The sequence below is a fragment of the Armigeres subalbatus genome, chromosome 2, assembly GCF_024139115.2.
Source record: "Armigeres subalbatus isolate Guangzhou_Male chromosome 2, GZ_Asu_2, whole genome shotgun sequence".
NCBI lineage: Eukaryota > Metazoa > Arthropoda > Insecta > Diptera > Culicidae > Armigeres > Armigeres subalbatus.
In genome coordinates this window covers 420,036,470-420,053,146 of record NC_085140.1, presented here as the reverse complement: position 1 = coordinate 420,053,146, position 16,677 = coordinate 420,036,470, and the positions used below count along the sequence as shown (strand labels likewise).

The 16,677-nt window shown below is 40.0% G+C and overlaps 1 protein-coding gene and 1 non-coding gene across 2 annotated transcripts in view; one reads left to right on the top strand and one right to left on the bottom strand.

Moving 5' to 3' along the window:
- The window catches only part of LOC134213431 (NADPH oxidase 5), a 335,835-nt gene that overhangs the window by 152,624 nt on the left and 166,534 nt on the right, over positions 1 to 16,677 (top strand). The gene's annotated exons all lie outside the window — the stretch shown is intronic.
- Trnat-cgu (transfer RNA threonine (anticodon CGU)) lies at positions 10,027 to 10,098 on the bottom strand. Its single transcript has one exon. It is a non-coding gene; the product is annotated as a tRNA-Thr (tRNA).

Below are 16,677 nucleotides of genomic sequence, written 5' to 3'. Positions count from 1 at the left end.
ATCAAAAAAGTGCTGCAGTGTAAACCGGCGTGAAAAATGAAATTGATGCTCTCTCAAAATCTGACAAATATCAGTCCAAAATTAGATCTCAGCGCTTTTTGCCTTTCTCGTATACTAAGTATACGTAAAGGCTATATGATCGCTCCAAAAACAAACTTTTTATAGAAGGCCCGGAGACCCATAGTGTTATATACCGATCGACTCAGCTCGACGAATTGAGGTGATGTCTGTGTGTATGTGTGTGTGTGTGTGTGTGTGTGTGTGTGTGTGTGTGTGTGTGTGTGTGTGTCTGTGTCTGTGCGTGTGTGTGTGTGTCTGTGCGCACCCACCCTGAAAAAATGTCACTCATTTTTTTGGTACTTATCCTTAACCGATTTACAAGTTGCATTCGACGCAGGACACTCTGCCATTGTTTCCTTTTGAAAATTGGTCAGATCGGACTATGGGATCGGAAGTTATGGCCAAAATACCCCTCTTTATAGAAAATTGATTAAAACATGTCACTCATTTTCAGGCACTTATTCTTAACCGATTTGCTTGCAACACGTTGTATTCGACGCAAAATTCTGTCCCATTGTTTCCTATTAAAGACACCAGATCGGACTATGGGTTCGGAAGTCACTGCCAAAATACTATTTTTACAGAAAAATCGCATGAAAAGTGTCACTCATTTTTCGGGCACTTATCCTTAACAGATTTACTCGCAACAAAATGCATTCGACGCAGAATGATGTCCCATTGTTTCCTATTAAAATTGGTCAGATCGGACTATAGGATCGTAAGTTATGGCCAAAATACTTTTTTTACTGAATAATCACGTAGAAAAGTGTCACTCATTTTTCGGGCACTTATCCTCAACCGATTTACTCGCAACAAGTTGCATTCGACGCAGAAAAGTTTCTCATTGTTTCCTATTGAAAATTGGCCAGACCGGACTATGGGATCGAAAGTTATGGCCAAAATACTTTTTTTACGGAATAATCGCGTGAAAAAGTGTCACTCATTTTTCGGGCACTTATCCTCAACCGATTTACTCGCAACAAGTTGCATTCGACGCAGAAAAGTGTCTCATTGTTTCCTATTGAAAATTGGCCAGACCGGACTATGGGATCGGAAGTTATGGCCAAAATACTTTTTTTTACTGAATAATTGCGTAAAAAAGTGTCACTCATTTTTCGGGCACTTATTCTCAAGTTGGTCGCAACAAGTTGCATTCGACGCAGAATCGTGTCCCATTATCTCCTATTGAAAATTGGTTAGATCGGACTATGGGATCGGAAGTTAAGGCCAAAATACTTTTTTTACGGAATAATCGCGTAAAAAAGTGTCACTTATTTTTCGGGCACTTATCCTCAACCGATTTGCTCGCAACAAGTTGCATTCGACGCAGAATCGTGTCCCATTATCTCCTATTGAAAATTGGTTAGATCGGACTATGGGATCGGAAGTTATGGCCAAAATACTTTTTTTACGGAATAATCGCGTAAAAAAGTGTCACTCATTTTTCGGGCACTTATCTTCAACCGATTTACTCGCAACAAGTTGCATTCGACGCAGAATCGTGTCTCATTGTTTCCTATTGAAAATTAGCCAGATCGGACTATGGGATCGGAAGTTAGGGCTTACTTTTTTATGGAATAATCGCGTAAACAGTGTCACTAATTTTTTGGTAACTTATCCTCAACCGATTTGCTCGCATATTGCATTCGACGCAGAATCGTGTCCCATTATTTCCTATTGAAAATTGGTCTGATCGGACTATGGGCTCAGAAGTTATGGCCAAAATACTTTTTGCCTTTCTCGTATACTAAGTATACGGTAAAGGCTATATGATCGCTCCAAAACAAACTTTTTACAGAAGGCCCGCAGACCCAAAGTGTTATATACCAATCAACTCAGTTCGACGAATTGAGGTGATGTCTGTCTGTCTGTGTGTGTGTGTGTGTGTGTGTGTGTGTGTGTGTGTGTGTGTGTGTGTGTGTGTGTGTGTGTGTGTGTGTGTGTGTGTGTGTGTGTGTGTGAATGTGTGTGTGTGTGTGCGCAAAACTACTAAAAATGTCACTTATTTTTCAGGCACTTATCCTTAAGTGATTTGCTCACAATAAGCTGGATTCAACGGTGAATCCTGTCCCATTGTTTCCTATTTGAAATTGGCCAGATCGGACTATGAGATCGAAAGTTATGGCCAAAATACAAATTCATACGGAAAAATCGCGTAACATATGTCACTCATTTTTCGGGCACTTATCCTCAACCGATTTGCTCGCAACAAGTTGCATTCGACGCAGAAACCTGTCCCATTGTTTCCCATTTGAAATTGACGAGATCGAACTATGGGATCGAAAATTATACCATTTTGTTATGGAAAAATCGCTAAAAAAAACTCACTCATTTTTCGGGCATTTTTCCTCAACCGATTTGCTCGCATTAAATTGCATTCGACGCAGAGTGTCTTATATTTTCTTATCGAAAATTGGCCAGATCGGACTATGGGCTTAGATGTTATGGTCAAATTACTATTTATTGTGAAAAAGAGTTCCAAAAAGTCTAGCTCACTTTTTTAGCACTTAGACTTTATCTATTCCCCAAGCAACACAAGTTCAACAAATCTGGTTGCAGTAACCATATTGTGACTGAATCCGGTCATATATAAGTTACTGTGATAGATGTGCAATATGTGTGCTTCTCAGGTCGCTCGCAACAGATTGCATTCGACGCAGAATCTTGTCCCATTGTTTCCTATAGAAACTTGGCCGGATCGTACAATTGGGTCAAAAGTTATGGCGAAAATACTAATTTTAAAACTACAAAATAAAATGCCATTTTTTGCTGTTATTCTCATCCGATTTGTTTGCAACAAATTGCGTTTGGCGAGAATTTTTTTATGCATATAAACAAATATGAAAAATAAGACCATATTGGTGTTATTTGAGATTTTTCCAAACCTTTTGAACGAACGAGAAAAGCACCATCACCGCTAGGTGGATTAATCTGGGTTTTTGGGCTATTTTCAATTTTGGAAAAAATCTAACAAGAGATATAAACGTCGAAAACTATCGCAACAACCTCTATACGGAAGCTTTTGATGTGCTCTACAAGTCTTGTGAACATTGCTATTCGTTCGGTTCACGTTTTGTCCATGTAAAAGTGATTTTCAAGCTTTTAAGTGCATATAAATACTGTTTCCTCCAAAAGTCGTTGTTCTACAAATTTCTTGAATTTATGACAAATTATTGCTAATTTATTATATTATTATTCCTCTTTTTTCCCTGAAAATTTTAGTAATATAATTGTCAATGTGCGATTTACCGTTAAATTCTAAAAAATCAGAAGCTAAACATTTGTCATAAATGTGCACGCTGAGATTTCTCCAAACAAGTTGTTCAAACAAAGAAGCTTCGATTTCACTTGTTACTACGATGCACTCAATGTTAAAAGCATGCAGACGTATGGTGAAATTAACAAAATTCGGAAGTCGTTTGTTGTAAGCATCAAATATCATATGATTTGATTTATGTTTTGTTCGAACAACTTGTTTAAAGAAATCCTAACGTGCAAATTTGTGACAAATGTTCAGCTTCTGATTTTTAAGAATTTAACGGTAAATCGCACATCGACAATTATATTACTAAAATTTTCAGGGAAAAAAGAGGAATAATAATATAATAAATTAGCAATCATTTGTCATAAATTCAAGAAATTTGTAGAACAACGACTTTTGGAGGAAACAGTATTTATATGCACTTAAAAGCTTGAAAATCACTTTTACATGGACAAAACGTGAACGGAACGAATAGCAATGTTCACAAAACTTATAGAGCACACCAAAAGCTTCCGTATAGAGGTTGTTGCGATAGTTTTCGACGTTTATATCTCTTGTTAGACTTTTTCCAAAATTGAAAATAGCCCAAAAACACTAAATCGACTTGAGTCACCTCGAAATTTTATCCGAATTAGCTGAAAATTTGACAGGAGGCTTATTTTAGCATAAGAATTGTGATTCTGGGCTGACCGGTTGAATTTTTGATACTTTTTGAAAACATGAAGAGGTCTAATATGTACGTTATGTGGAAGATATTGATTTGGAAAATGTATTGGAGGTAACCACTTTCCCTTCGATGGGACTCGAACCCATGACCCTACAGTACGCTAGACTGGTGCTTTAACCAACTAAGCTACGAAGACAGACCGCTAGACATTCTAAATACTCACGCTCCTCTAATGTGGACGTGTACAATACACATGTGGAAGTATTGGCTTGAGAAATGGATTGCGAGTGATTTGACTATGCGTCCAATTTGGGAATCTCGAGCTCGTTCAGTAGCCGCTAGGTTGCGAAGGCCGACGGAGGTCCTTCGTAGCTTAGTTGGTTAAAGCACCAGTCTAGCGTACTGTAGGGTCATGGGTTCGAGTCCCATCGAAGGGAAAGTGGTTACTCCAATACATTTTCCAAATCAATATCTTCCACATAACGTACATATTCACATATGAGTTTTCATAACATTGTAAATTAACGTCCAAGTCGGGTGGTTTAATCCCCGGAAATAGGCAATTACCTTTGATTGAACACAACAAGTTGCATTCGACGTAGAATCCTGTCCCGTTGTTTCCTATTGAAAATTGGCCATATCGGACTATGGGATCGAATATTTTACATACCATTTTTTGACGTAGGACTTACGTCTCTCTTCACTATACCGGGTGTAATTTCAATATTTCTAAATCGACTGCGTTACGCTGTGTTGAAAGATTTTGAATGATAATAGCGTTTGTCCCAGTGAACAGATCTCTTCGGAAAATCCCTTAATCGATAGATCTTAAGTATGCCTTTCATATTCATACTTGATATGACCCGAAAAACTTGTTTCAATAGGCCTAAAACTGTTTTTGAAGCAAAACATTGACTGCACTGAAACCTATAAATATGGGTGCCGCTTGTTCCTCGCGTCATTCGTTCGCTTGATTCTGATGGGTGCAGACGCTAGCGGATAAGCTGCAACTGCGCACCAAAATAAGCCATAAAAGAGGGTGAGTCATTCAGGCATCAGCAGCAGAGTCGAGCCGAAACTAGCCGGCATCAATGAAGAGCTGAGGCCGACCGGCATCAGTGTTGAGCCGAGACCGGCCGGCATTGGTATCGAGCCGAAACAAGTTGAAGAAAATCAAGAGAAAGAACTGCAATGTTCTTGAAGAAATCGCGTGTGCTTTGGTTTCGAGTAAAGAAACCCCTCGGTCAACCAGTTCCCGAAAGGAGTTAATTTTCGGCCCTTATCAGGGCCACGAGAGTTAATAATAATTTTTGCAATTGGGTGGTTCGTCCCATGCTGCATTAAGGCAATTCGCATCCCGCTGGTTCCATTGAAGAAACAGCACACGTCAAGCGGATACGCTGCATGAAGACAGCTTTGGTTTTGCGCTCCACTCAGGAGCACCCAGCATCAGCCTTACAGTCCGCTGCAACATGACGCAACAGATGGAGATAGAAAATGTATTTCTTTGAAGCAAACGGTTCTTCTGAGAGCCACTGATATATATAATATCAAAGTTTTAAATACCCTCCGCGTTAGAAAATGTACTTGGGTGTCAAATCCAATATTCTAGAGATAAAATGTTATACGCGAATATCAGATTTTCAAGATTTTCTATAACCGTGACATAACAAGAACTGTGACCGCGAAGTGGACGAAAAACTAGACTTGACCATGCCTTTAAAGACACTTAATATGTCCAAATTTCTCACATAATCTAATTTAGATAAATAAATCGGTGATAACAGCCCAAACATTATTATATAACAGTTTTCGTGAGCAATTTAAAAAATATATCTCTAAATGAAAAGCTATCAATCGATTTATATAGAAAAAACATTGTTTGATACTGTTCGCGCACAAAGCGAACATGACTGAATGTTCTCCCAAGCTACCAATCCTAAATTTTCCGCACTTCCCACCTCAACAGCAATTCTTAGCCCGATTGCCTGGCTTGTGGCCTGTACCGTGCGAAAAGTCCCGTTAGGAAATAGACGCCAGCAGCGAGCAACAAAAGAAAGAAGAAGAAGAAGCCCATCACGAACGCGTCGATGATGATTACGCTTTGGCTGACAAAGGAACGGGATACAAGACGCTCACTGATTGGCCGACCAATCGGGAAGCAGAGACGATTCAAAATTAAGTATAAATGCAAAGTGCATTCGCTTACAGAGCATTCAGTCCGTCTTATTAGTTGGACCAAGCCGAAACAAACAGCCTTTTTCAAGGCTATAAGAGTTAAATAATTTCCTTATTCAGTCGATATCGCATGGACTCGGAGGCCCTTCAGTCGAAGCTGCGAATGAGCTGCTGCTGGGTCTGACGAGAAGGCATAAAATAGCGCAACGTGATTTTTTTTCCTTTCATTCTGACCGGGACAAGCCAAGTAACAGTAATATCGATTCGACAGCATTCACACCTTTTAGCAAGGCAGCATCGTCCATACTATCCACTTTTTCGGCCCGGCAGAGTCGAGGCCAACATCAGCCGAAGCATAGCCATCAGTACAGCAGTAGAAGAAGTTCCAGAAGCAGTCCACCCCACAGACCCGACACCGCAGCAATGCCGAGCAGATACCGGCAACAGCAGCAGAGTCGAGCCGAGGTCGGCCGGCATCAGTATCGATCCGAGACAGGCTGAAGAAAAGCAAGAGAAAGAACTGCGATGCTTTTGAAGAAACCGTGTGTGTTTTGGTTTCGAACAAGAAACTCTTTCGGTCAACCAGTTGTCCATGAAAAAGTTAATTTCCAAGAAAGATAATGATAATGATAATGATAATGCTGGCAATTGGTCACCGGTTCATCGGTTGGTAGTTCGTATCCCGCTGGTTCCATCTAGGGAAACAACACACGTCGGCACATACCTACACTGCATGAAGACAGCTTTGGTTTCGCGCTCCACCCGGAGCACCCAACATTAGTTTTACAATCCACTGCAACATGACGCAACAGATGGACATAGAAAATGTTTATTTTCAAAGCATACGGTTCTTCTGAGAACCATTGGAGTTCTTAAAAATTCTAAAATACTCTAGAGATAAAATGTTATACGCGAATAGCAGATTTTCAAGATTTTTTCATAACCGTTACATAACAAGAACTGTGACATATAATGAAATAAATCACAAAAAATTCCACTATTAGATGAAAAATCGATTGAGAGCTTTTCTTTTTGAGATATTTTTTCCTATATTGCTCATGAAAATTGTTATAATAATGTTTGGGCTGTTATCGCCGATTTTTTATACAAATTAGGTGACGTGAGAGATTTGGATATATTATACATCTTCAAAGGCACCAGTCTGACCAGTCAAGTACTACGTCCACTTCGCGGTTATGTCACAGACATAACCCACTGTTCGTTTTTTATGGAAAAATCGCTAAAAAAATGTCACTCATTTTTTAGATACTTTTCCTCAACCGATTTGCTCGCATTAAATTGCATTCGACGCAGAATGTCTAATTGATTCTTATTGAAAATTGGCCAGATCGGACTATGGGCTTAGAAGTTATGGTAAAACTACTATTTATTGTGAAAAGAGTTCAAAAAGTCTAGCTCACTTTTTAGCACTTAGACTTCATCTATTCCCCAAGCAACACAAGTTCAACAAATCTGGTTGCAGTAACCATATTGTGACTGAATCCGGTCATATATAAGTTACTGTGATTTATGTGCAATATGTGCTTTTCAGGTCTCTCGCATCAGATTGCATTCGACGCAGAATCTTGTCCTATTGTTTCCTATAGAAACTTGGCCGGATCGTACAATTGGGTCAAAAGTTATGGCGAAAATACTAATTTTAAAACTACAAAATAAAATGCCATTTTTTGCTCTTATGCTCATCCGATTTGTTTGCAACAAATTGCGTTTGGCGAGAATTTTTTTTATGCATATAAACAAATATGAAAAATAAGACCCATTCACATATTTGTGTTATTTTAGATTTTTTTTTTGATTTTGGTTGTTTACTATAGAAGCAACAAAACAGAAAGTTTTTTGAAAAGTTTACCTGTATTAGTCGGATAAACGAAAATGTTAACGTTGGAGTTAGAAACCAATACGAAATGTTGACGCGAAAGGTCAAATTAACATTTTATGTTCCGTAATAATCAATTTTGGAGGCTTCCGAAGCTCGTGTTTCATTCCAGACCAGTATCTTTCAATCTGCCGCAATTCTGGCGATATCGAGGTCAAAGGCAAAAATTGGATTACTAACATCTTTTATAAGATGTGGAATATGGAGGTGAATGCGCAAGATTTATTTCAACACGTCCTGTTCCTTCGGCTGTATTTTCGAAACTACTGGAAGTTTCTTAATGAAATTCACGCAGTGTGAATAACACATGCTGAAGCCGCCTTTCACAAAATTTCATTGTAATCAGCCCAGTAGGTGAAATGTTATCGACTTTTGAAAGTGGTGCAATTTGATTCCGTACACCCTTTACACTAGGTCAAAAAATTGTCCGTACAGTGATCAAAAAATTGTCTCGAATTTAAATCATGTTTAGAACATATTAAATTAATTAAAACAAACGTCACACTCGTTTTGGAAAAAAGTACAATGTATGTTTATGCCTTTTCAGCGATGAATTCAGCATATAAACAGTCCAATCTTTTCATTAAGCTCATCAACAGAAAAAGAAACAAAATCAATTTGTTTAAGTTCTGTACCGTGTGTTCTCGATGTTTCTATACAAGAACCCTATTTAACATGCCAAGCCTTTTGTGCAAATTTGAAAAAAACTACTGATATGCTTGAACAAAATTATCTTCATTTGAACATACCTTTTCTAAGCACGAAGACTCCAGTTCCTAGTCGTTTCGAGTGTATCCACTATGTGAATCAAATGAAGCTGAATGCAAAGTGCAGAGATACCTACGTCGTCGCGTCGAACAGCTATCCGATATCCACTAGTCTCGTGACTGGGTAATTAACCACCATTTAACGTGATTTATCGAATATTCCAGCTATTTAGGAGTCCGCCGCTCGGACTGCATGTTGGAGATGTTGGGTACGGCACCTACCTACCAGGTTCCCTGCACAACCCACTCAACACGAGCGAAATGTGAGAGATGGTTATGTTTCCTTGCAACAACGTTTCATTCAAGAGGCTAATTAATGGGAATTGAATGTTGTTGGTGTTGTTGTCTGATCAGAGGGAGGAAAGAAGGGGCCGGCACTGTTCAATGAAAGTGCCATTTTACGCGCCATTCAATGTTGTATTTTCTCGCTGTGTTGCAGCGACTTAATGAGTTTGTTGTAGGAAGGTAATGCGCGTTGCTTTACAGAAACATACTCGCAGACGATGAAGGTGTAGGATCGGATTTTACGGGCTTGAAACGACGCTTTCGATTTGTTAATTACCGATGTGTGTTTGCGCTGAGTGCCTTACATGTCGAGTGCAGTGATGGGAAATGTCAAAAAAATGTCATGGCATTGCTATTACTAATTTCGTAATAACTTTTTCCAAAAGTCATTTACAGTTCGGATTTTTTGATCAACATGTAGTACTTAAAGGGTCCTAGAACTTTGTCGAACAGATCATTGTTCTAAATACAAAGTATGAGTCATAAGAGATTAAAAGAATGTCACGGAATGTCATGACATTAATGTCATTTGACACTAATTCGGCTCTCACGCCACCAATAACATATTTAGAGAAATTACCTGCTAGAAAATTTTTTCGGGTCTTTTAAGGGCTACATGTATATATGGAAAACATAATTGTAAATGACTTGTGAGAAAAGTTATTAGCGAGTTAGTCCCATGACATCGATATGACATTTCCCGTCACTGGTCGAGCGTTGAAAGAGATCAATGTCAAACGCGTGGATGGTCGCACCCACGTACAGAAAGGTCGTATACATACTTGTTTTTTCGGAGTTATTTATTGAGAAAACCAGACCGACAGAAATTAGCTGTTTTCAAACCAACTGAACGCCACAGAAAAGTTAAAAAAATATTTCAAAGCTCCACTCTTTTGACATGAGCAAACTTTGCCTCCTGTGAGGATTGAACTCACGACCGCTGGTTTACGAGACCAGCGCTCTACCACTGAGCTAAAGAGGCTTATATTTATAGAACATCATATAAACCATTTCGTGCCATAAATATAATTAAAAGGAGAAGAGAAACGCGAAGAAAGAACATGCCCCTACTCAACAAACGATAAGTGATAAGTTTCAAACAACGTTATGACTAACCCCTTGCCGCCATAAAACACATCGATGAAGATAGGAAAGAACAAACGACACAGCAGCAGCTGCTTGGTCATTGAAACGAACGCAAAAAAAATCCGTTGCTTCCAAATATAGCCTCCCTTGTGGTGCGGTGCGACACTTCCAGCTATGGGAAATATTTGCTCACTCTGCCGGTCATACGACGCAAGGTGTTTGTTAGCCATGCACATTGCGTTTAGATACGTACCTACCGTACTAATCCACGGTAAAATTTTCTCACGTTGAGTGAGAACACGAAAAATTGGCGTTAATCCGTTCGGTTGGACGCGGGATTGTTATAAATTTATTTCTGCCCTCGATTATCGCAACGGCTACATAATTCAGCGTGCGGGAAAAAATTTACACCTCTCGGTCTCCCCGAGGAAACGCGTCCATCGTTAGTCAGCACTGAGTGCTTCCATAAAAAGAACAGTGAGCTTGTTTGTGTTTCGGACGTTTGTATCTTGACCAGAGCAGATCGAAATTGGAGATAATTTACGTGTCGTGCGAACTCTATGCTTCCTCGGGTATGGACGCAGTGCCTAGCCTGCGGACGGAAGCTGGTCAAAACCTGATATCAGGGGCTTCGAATGAAATTATGTGACGTATTAAGCTTCGCTCTTTCAAACGTAGACTAATATTAGTAACCAGTATTGTTGACACAACTGTTTAACGATTTGGAAGATCAGGCGTATTTATTACGAATAAAATTGAAAACTATATTGCGATATAATTCACTATCAAATTGGAAATTTTTGTTCGCCAAAAACGTGAATTTGTATCTAATCTGGTCACTGTGAGTCCATCTTCAGGTCGATTCGTTACGAAACTTGATACACTTTTTCCTGCCCCCACATAGACGACAATTTCAGCTGCTAGTTGCTCCATGGCCTCTAATGAAAACAAATATTTCCAACTGCTTTACGACCTGTGTCTGCTGCATAGTACCCAAACTAAGAGAAATAAAACCAATGCAATGGATTGCGATGGTGTGGTCAGCCGTCCGTATAATTTCCAAGTTCCAACTTCTATCGACCGGTGGAATTGTAGAAGTTATTGATGGAGTTTCGACGAGTGTGGCAAGTGCACGCTGCTAAATTATAACAGGTTAACCGAGCTGTCCAATGGTTCGCCGGGTGGGTCTATAAATTACCTAAGCAAGCGGGCCATTGTCGGAGCAGCGTGGCGGATGGCAACAGGAAGACAGCTTCAGCAACTGCGAGCGGTTGTCCGGTTGTCGCGTTGTCGTCTTCATGCGGAAGAGTAGAAGATGGGTTCATATTAAATGGGAGGTAATAAATCTGCTATCTTTAGTGTGCTGGCCCCGTTGTTGTCACAGGGTGATGCAATGAGTTTTGCAATCAATTTGTTTTGGATTAAAGTTTATAAATTGAACTCCAGACAAGTAACAGAAACAGCAACGCTTTGTTATTTTGATGGAAGAAGATGACAAACATTGTCATCTAGGGTAAAAGTGCTCCTATAGTTGCGGTAGTGTTGATTTTACACAATCTACGTAATAAAGGCATCAGCAACCCATATTGTCTATCAGTTTGTTGACCTTTTATTGTACGGAATAATAGAAAACAAGTTAGGAATTGCATCAAAATTGGTAAAGTATCACTAAAATACCTTATATTTTTCTCGGCTTTGCACCAATACTTGCGGTAGTGTTCCTATAGTTGCGAGCATCAGTGGCGTAGCCAGAAAATTGGTCTGGGGGGGGTTTTCTGAACATTTTTTTTCGAAAAAAAAATTTCTTCCAAAAATGTTGTCTCTGGGGGGGTATTTAATCCCAAAACCACCCCCGTGGCTACGCCACTGGCGAGCATTACTGGAAAAGGTCGTGATCGTCATAAGATAGAGAGCAAAGCGCCTTTTTCTATTTCAGGCGACCAAATGGAAGAATCGTGGGTTCTTTGATCAATTTCGCATGAAAGGCTGTCATGAAAGGATGTTGAGCTTTATATTAAAATTGTTTTAATAAATAGGGGAACAGTTTCAATCTCCATCTCACTGAACATATATTCATATTTGCATGGGAAAAACTTTGACTATTCCACTGCATTTTTTTTTTTATTTTCCATGAGAAGCTTTTGGCAATTTCCAAAGAATTTCTTCTTAATATCCGCGAGAAACTCTCAATATTTTAATGGAAAAAATTTTAGGTACTTTAACGAGATTATTTTTTTTTCGGAAATTCGTCAGAGCTCACAAGACAAAATGTACGTATTATCGACAAGAAAATTCTTTGTATTGTCCATAACAAATTCTTCGGAAGTTCCACGGGAAATTTTTATTTATTTGGCCGAAACGTGTGGGCTGTGAATCCTACAGAGAATGAGCAAGTCTTTCACTTATTATCTCTGTATACATATACGATATGTAGCATCCCGCGAGAGACTTTTTTTCGCAAGTTGCCATGATAGAGAACTGATTCGGAAGGCTATACCCCATGATAAATTTCATTTGGAAGCTCCAAACGCGGGGAGCACTGGCTCTGATTATGCATTTTAACTTAACAGTAACCAACACGAAATAAGCGAAGACAAAGCGAGAATCACCATTTTTCTGTGGGGGCTGCCTATCCGATTCTGTTTTTTCGCACTTGTATACAAGTTAGATAAATTTGTTATCATTGCTTGTTATGATTCGGAACAGTTTTAACTTCTCTTTTATCGTTGTTCATTATACAGCTTATCAGGTAATTGAGCCAAAAAAGTCACTCTCCCTTACAGGTCGTTGGGCCAAAATGCGGAAAAATTGCCTTTCGGCCGAAATTGTCGTTTGGCAGAACGGCCCATTCGGCCGAAAATATCATTCTGCCGAATGGGTCATACGGTCGAAAATGCCATTCACTGAATGGGTAATATGATCAAAAATGTTGACCTGTTAGACCAAACGACATTTTCAGTCAAATGGCGCTTTCTGCCAAACAACCATTTCGGCTACATGACCTTTTCGGTCAAACGGGCTTTCGGAGAAAGAACCAGTTCAGCCAAACGAAATTTTACATATTACATAAGTCATTATACATAAGTCGATTCAAGTACGAGACATTGAAGACGGCCTTACTGTTGTGGTCGAAATACGTATCTGCCAAAGATAAAATCAAGTAGTGGAAGTAAATGGAATTGTACGAACTCGTCCTATGACAAGGAAATTTTAACATTTTGGCCGTATGTGCATTTCCGCCAAATATCATTTTCAACCAAAAGATCCTTTCTGTCAAACGACCATTTCGGCAAACGGACGACCGAATAGGTTCATCTGGGAGAGGAAACACTCGATCGGCACTAATCTTGCACTTCAGAGGAATTTTCCGAACTACGCGGTTCTTGCACCTTGCCTTTGCCGTTCACTCACTTGCACCACGTGTCGTTTTCAACGTTCGACCTAGATGGCAACCTCTCGCTTCACTCGCTGGCCTCACGTTGGCATTAAGGAGGACCAGCTGCCACCTAGTGGCCACCAAAGCACTTCAATGTCTCACGAACAAGAATACGGATTTATCCAATTCTGGATTTTGGGAGTGGTATGTTCACTAGAACAGAATAACGAACTTGCAAATTTTTGCCGATCACTTTAGATTATCAAACTGGTTGTTTCCAACTGAGTTGCCCAGGAATTAAGAGAGTTGAAAATTGACGGTGGAGTGCTTATATAGACCATAGGTACCAGTTTTGGATGGCTTGTGATCTGGTTTTTACATTCCATTCCGCCCACAGCATTCGGTGTACGGTATGAAGGTAGGGCACGTGATTTTGTCCGTTACAAATACTCTCGTGCTCCGAGCGGCTGGACATTTGTGATGGTGTAATATAGTCGAGCAGTGGAACCTAGCTATATGCAATTTCGAATATCTCGTTGCAATCTATTACTTCCTTTTTTTTTATTAGGGTGTACTTTATTGCGCAAATTAATTAGAGAATGTATATAATCAAATTCAAGTTCTTGCGTGATATTTACATTTACTTTCAGCGATATTTATTTATAACTAGCAGACCCGACGAACTTCGTTTCGCCTAAAATTGATTTATCCTCTGATTAGTTTTCGAGTTTTGCAGAAATTTGTGTATGGGAGCCCCCCTCTCCAGAGTGGGGAGGGGTCTTGAACCGCCTTAAGAACCTTCCCGGCCCGAAAAACTCCTGTTTCCGATATTTCATGCCGATCGGTTCAGTAGTTTCCAAGTCTGTAAGGGTCAGACAGACAGAAATTCATTTCTATGTATATTAATTTTTGTTCGCAATACTGACACCAAAATAGAGTCCTTTTTGGTTGGAACATTTTACGAATGTTACACTGTATCTGTTGAAAATCGTACAGCGGCTGTTACACTCGGCCTTCCGCAAGACCCCTTCTAACGCAATGTTGAACAACAGGCACGAAAGTCCAACACCTTGTCTTAGTCCCCGGCGCAATTCGAACGACCTGGAATGTTCACCCGAAATCTTCACACAGCTTTGCACACCATCCACCGTTGCTTAGATCAGTCTGGTAAGCTTCCCCGGGAAGCTGTTTCGTCCATAATTTTACATATCGCTACACTCGGTCTAAACTGTCGTATGCCGCATTGAAATCAATGAACTGATGGTGCGTTGAGACCTGGTATTCACGGCATTTTTTTAGGATTTGCCGTACAGTAAAGATCTGGTCCGTTGTCGAGCGGCCGTCAACGAAGCCGGCTTGATAACTTCTCACGAACTCGTTCACTATTAGTGACAGACGATGAAAGATGATCTGGGATATCACTTTGTAGGCGGCATTAAGAATGGTGATCACTCGAAAAATTTCACACTCCAGATTGTCGCCTTTCTTGTAGATTGGGCATATGACCCCTTCCTTCCACTCCTCCGGTAGCTATTCAGTTTTCCAGATTTTGATTATCAGTTTGTGGCCAAAACGGTTATAAGGTCTAAAATGATTTGACCTGAAATGTGATTTGGCTGAACAGGTCATTTGGCCGGATTTTTATATGTCTTCATTTACGTAGTTTCTAATTACGGTTTTGGCTGAAAAACAAAAATGTGGCCAAAAGGCCTACTTTTCCGTCAAAATGACCTGTTCGGCCAAACGAAACCTTCGGCCGCATATCCATTTCAACCAAATGACGACCCGAATCGTACAGAATCAGAGCTAGCGTCATAAAAAAAATGCCACTGTGCGCTATTGCATGCAAGAGTACATCAGCGCCATCGTGTTGTCAAAATGAGATTGTAAGTTGCAATGTCGACGTCGATGGCGTTAGAACTAGATTTGATTGTTTACACATGGTTTGCGAGAAATTTTGTTCGAACCTCCATGTCTGTTCTCTGCGATGTTCGGCCAAACAAACTTTCGGCCTTGTGGACCTCAGCCAAATGACACTCGTTAGAACAAATTCAGAATCTCAACCAAAACGGCTTCCGTGCGTTATTATTATTTCATCAGACTAAGGCCGGAGTGGCCTGTGCTACACATAAAAGTCTTCTCCATTCAGCTCGTCCATGGCTGCACTTCGCCAACCACGCAGTATGCGGAGGGTCCGCAAATCGTCCTCCACCTGATCGATCCACCTTGCCCGCTGTGCACCTCGCTTTCTTGTACCCGTCGGATCGTTGTCGAGAACCATTTTCACCGGATTATTGTTTGACATTCTGGCTACGTGCCCGGCCCACCGCAGTCTTCCGACTTTCACGGTGTGAACGACGGATGGTTCTCCCAACAGCTGATGCAACTCGTGGTTCATTCGCCTCCTCCACGTACCGTCCGCCATCTGCACCCCACCATAGATGGTACGCAACACTTTCCTTTCGAAAACTCCCAGTGCGCGTTGCTTCCGTGCGTGGCCAGCTTTTTTTATCCAATAAAGTAAGCCCATAAGCCCCGCCCCGTTGTTAATTGTCATAGATGCAAATATCATTATTTTGCATCCTTATGTGTAAAGAAGGACGGAGCAAATGGGCTTCTATTTATAAATAGTCAAAAGCTGCTAAATTTTAAAAATCCTTTTTCGTTTGTAAGAACCATAAACGTTGTGTCCAGTCTCGCGTCGCGTTTTGTGTGTCAACGATTTTTTTTTATACTAACGTTTATTTAGTACATCTTATTCTAGTGGCAGTTATAACATAAAACAAACTCAAGTGCTTCTACTGTAAAACAACAATTGACATCTAATATAAAGTTTACATAAACCATAAACATTTTTAGAGCCTTGTTTCTCGAATTTTCCTAAATGCTTTTCAATTCTGGGATGGTAACCATTTTAAAATTTATTTTTCTGTTCAATATTGTTTCTAATTTTGGACGAAGATGATGCCATAGATGATTCACTCGTACGCAGGCTGTTAATTTATGCTCAAGATCCTCTTCTGCATTTGGACACAGGCTACACATTGGACGATTGAAAGTGAAACTTTCTTCAAAATTAAGACATGTATAGTTGTTAAA